This window comes from Paroedura picta, chromosome 5 (genome assembly GCF_049243985.1).
Source record: "Paroedura picta isolate Pp20150507F chromosome 5, Ppicta_v3.0, whole genome shotgun sequence".
Taxonomy (NCBI): domain Eukaryota; kingdom Metazoa; phylum Chordata; class Lepidosauria; order Squamata; family Gekkonidae; genus Paroedura; species Paroedura picta.
The window spans coordinates 102,583,570-102,588,213 of NC_135373.1; positions in this window are offsets into that span (position 1 = coordinate 102,583,570).

Here is a 4,644-nt window from a genome sequence, read left to right on the forward strand (position 1 = left end):
TTTCGCCTGGTCCGCGGGTTGTGTGCCACCTCACGGACACAAGGCTCCTTCTAAAGATTCTGTGCATGCTTCCCTTGGGTAACCACGGCATGTGCAAACTGGAGACGGGAGGGCAAGAAGATGACAATTGCATTTCACATTCAGCACACAGTTAATGACCCAAAGGAAAACGAGCATGTTGCACCGACTCAAGGTGAGTGGGACGTACTTGCAAGCTCATTTCGGGAAGCCGCTGTCACTGCACCGGATGCTACATTGTAAGAAACAAAGCAACAGTAGACCTGTGATACCTTAAGGAATAACACATTTACTGCAGCATAGGTTTTGTTGGCGTACAATGAACATGTTTGCCTGGAAGGGGTTATAGCCTTCACTGAGTGTTTGCTGCGACAGACAGACACAGCTATCCCACTGGAACGGACGTGATAAGTAGTATTACGATGACAGGAGCCAAAGGGTTTCTTTCTTTTCCAAAATAATGTACTATACTTCTATAACGTTATTTAGCAGGCCTTCCGGGAGTTCCTCCTTGTGCTATGTGGCTAAAAAGTCATGCTCAGCTCTATCTGTCTGAGGACAGGCCTTGGATTAATCCAGATCGGTGTTCTGAAGCCCAGACATCCTGCCTGTGATTTGGAGCTGGGACCGCAGGCTGTGAGAGGGTACAGGATAGTCCAGAGAGATCTAAAGAGCCACTCTACTTGCAGTGGTTGGGGGGAGTGGTTTGGTGTCATGGTTAGGAGCAGCAACTTCTAACATGGCAAGCCAGACTGGATTCCTCGCTCCTCCACGTGCAGCCAGCTGGGTGACCTTGGGCTCCTCACAGCCCTGATAGTGCTGCTCTCACAGAACAAGTAACATCAGGGCTCTCTCAGCCCCATCTACCCCACAGGGTGCCTCTTGTGGGGAGAGGGAGGGAAGGTGATTGTGAGCCACTTGAGACTCCTGGCAGTGAAAAGTGGGGTATAAAAACCAACTCTTCTTTCTTTTCACTTCCTGCATGGAAATGCGGGTGGGAGGCAGGGACTGCTAGTCATATTCTGGTTTTATGGACTGCTTGGTTTCACTTCCTTCTGCACCACTACTTTGCTTTTCGTGGTATTTATAGTCTCTCCATGCAACACAGATGTCAACATACTGCGTCAACAGTCCTTTTCTTCAGTATAAGAAATCCATTCCTGAAACAGCCTTGAATTCCTTTGAAATGTGTAGGGTTAAATTTTATACAAAAAATCTTAGTCCTTCCTTCTCTCTTGCCTCTTTCAATTATTTCTTTTCAGAACTGGGAAAGTGTCTGCCATTAATTAATTAGATTTTATAACCGCCCCTCTCAACACAGCCATCTTGGGAAGGCTTACAACAAAGTATAATAGACTAAAATCAGTAAAACCATTTATTTAATTATATAATTTATAGCCCACCAGTCCCACAAGCGGTTTGTGGCAGGTAATAACATTTCCCCCTAAAACCTCCATAAAGTCCAACGGATTGAAATAATCCAGCATACCTGGCAGTGGTAACCCACCCCCCAATCCAGTCCAGACAGCATCCTGCCTTGGGAGTTCTGAGGAGCAGCCCGGTGTCTGGGTTTTGCCTGGGAAGGGCCATCTTACCCACCTTGGCCTCAACCAAAGACCTGGAGGAAGACTTCCATTTTGCAGGTCCTGCAGAACCATGACAGCTTCGTCAAGGCCCTTAGCTCTCCTGGGAGCTCATTCCATGAGGTCGAGGCCAAGACTGAAAAGGCCCTGGCTGAGGCCACACAAATTTCCCTCAGGCCAGGGATCTCCAACAGATTAGCACCCACAAGGTGAAGAGCATTAAAACCATTAAAAATCTTTCAACTCAGTGTACCTGCTGGTTAACTGAGCAGCTCCTTTCTTAGTCCAGGTTGGGAGAGAGTTATGGAGGAGGGCCCTGTTGATATCCTTCCAGCTCATTGATCTCAACCAAATGCCTAGTGGAAGAGCTCCATTTTACAGGCCCTTCGGAATAGTGGCAGTTCCTGTAGAGGGCCAGCAGCTCTTCCGGGAGCTCTGAGAAGGCCCTGGCCCTGGTTGAGGCCAAGCTCTCAGGCCAAGGATCACCAGCCTGTTCACGTTAGCAGAGCAAAATGCTCTCTGGGGGATGTAGTCAGTTAGGCGGTCCCTCAGGTACATTGGGCCCAGACGACGGATGGCCTAAATCATCAATACCAATACTTCGAACCTCATCCAGAATTCAATCAGAGCCCAGTGCAGCTGCTTCAGTATCAGTCAAATATGAGCCATCCAAGGTGTTGTAGTGAGGATCCGTGCCACTGCACTCTGGGCTAATTGTAGTTTCTAGGTCAGGGACAAAGGCAGGCCCACATAGAGCAAGTTGAAGTAATCTAGTCTAGAGGTGACTGTCACACGGATCACTGTAACCAGGTGTTCCGGGAACAGGTAGGACGCTAGTAGCTTAGCTTGGCAGAGATGGTAGAACACCAGCTGTGCTACTCTGGCAAGTTGTGCCTCCATAGATAAAGAGGCACTGAAAATCATGCCCAAGTTCCTAGCAGATGGTGCAACTGTCTGCTGCAGACCATCTAAGCCGAGCCGCCACAACACTTCTTCTTCTACATCAACTCTGACTCCTAGTAGCTGTGACACTGTCAGACTGTTGCCATAAAACTGAGGCCTTGGGGGGCAAGGAACAGTCTCCCGAGTTTGCACATGAACGAGCAACCAGGGAGCAGAAAGATGTTTCACTTCACCTGCTTTGGGAGGCTCAGGGAAATAGTGTGTGGGGTGAATTCTCTTGTCTGCTTTCCCTTAGATCCTTAGTTCAAGACCTGGTGTGGAACTGAATCCTGAAAACACTCAACTATACCTTTCTGAAGGAGACACACAGGTCTGGTAGTGGAGACTGACCTACTGTGTCATCTTAGCACATGTCCACAGTGAGGGCCAAGCCCCACGTTACATTGTTGATCCGTGTTCAGATCTCCCAATGTGTTTTGTGACCCTAATGAGGCAACTGAAGGGTGGCATTCAGACTGGGAATGTAGGGCTGGGCATGGAGGAAGAAGAAGAAGAAGAAGAAGAGTTGGTTCTTATATGCCGCTTTTCCCTACCCAAAGGAGGCTCAAAGCGGCTTACAATCGCCTTCCCATTCCTCTCCCCACAACAGACACCCTGTGGGGTGGGTGAGGCTGAGAGAGCCCTGATATCACTGCCCGGTCAGAACAGTTTTATCAGTGCCGTGGTGAGCCCAAGGTCACCCAGCTGGCTGCATGTGGGGGAGTGCAGAATCGAACCTGGCATGCCAGATTAGAAGTCCGCATTCCTAACCACTACACCAAACTGGAGGGGCTACTTCTCTCTCTGGGTTGATTCCCCAATGAGGACCACCTCCTTGTGTGCTGCAGCTAGCCTTGATAGGCTTGGCTTCTGGTCCTGTCAGGCGAACTGCAGCCCAGAGGTGGGCAGGGTTTTTTTGGTGGGGTGGGGGGCAGAAGATTCAGAGTCTCCCTGAAGTCACTGTATTGAGTCAAAAATATTTTTGGCACACCACTGGTGCATCTCCGATAGCACCCGTCCTTCAGGATTCTCATCTACAAAGCTATTTCATTTGGCAATCCCTTCTGTTTCTGTAAGTAGGGAAGGTGCTGGATCAGCCTCAGGGTAGTCAAACTGCAGCCCTCCAGATGTCCATGGACTACAATTCCCATGAGCCCATGGGAATTGTAGTCCATGGACATCTGGAGGGCTGCAGTTTGACTACCCCTGTGTTTGTGTCTAAAGCTCAGCTCATCTTCTCAGTGACCGGATGCTGCAATTAGAGGCAGAAGTGCACTATGATCTTTCCCCCTCCACCCCATGGACATAGTATCACATGGAACACAGTAGGCCTAGTTGGAGACCCAGACCCTTGAGGCATAGGGTCATTCCCATTCAAAAAAGAGGGGGCTGCAGAGAACTGATACCTTTGGGCCACTCCACAAGCTGGTTTCAATGTACCATGAAGGAAATAGACGCATCAAGTGTCCTTCTGCCTTTCAGACTGGCTTTCTCTCTAGGCTGGACCAAATATTTTAGTTTTCATGGATTGTGGATTCTCTATCTTTGAGGTCAAGATTTCTTAGAGAAGGATTTTATATAGTACTCTAGGTAATCCAGTCACATCAACAATATTGTGCCTGGGAAAAGAAGTTTTAAGAAAAGAAACCTTATTAGATGTAACTTTATGCTCTTCGGTGCAATCCTAAGCTGAATTTCTATTGAAATAGGTTTAGAAGGATGTAAGTCTATTTAGGAAAAAGACATAAGATTGATACATGAAGAAATAATTTTTTTTCCTGGTTAATGTAACGGATGTTTGAAGAAATCAAGAATCAGCATTTTTTATATGAACACAATAAAGTATTTTTCAATTGAGCAAAATAAAATTGTTGTTAATAATATGATAGCCGCTAGGGCATTGGAAACTGAAAATGGTTGAGAGGCTTGGAAAATTATTTTGGTGGTGCAGAGAATTGCTATCAATTCTCAGGTCAGGACATTCTTTTAGTAGCCTGCCAGTTAGTCAAGAATTAAGTCAAACCTACTAAGTTACGTGAAGTTTGACCTTCTAATGGCAACTGTAGGTCCTTAAGGAAGCTATCCAGTCTCTTGCAAATAC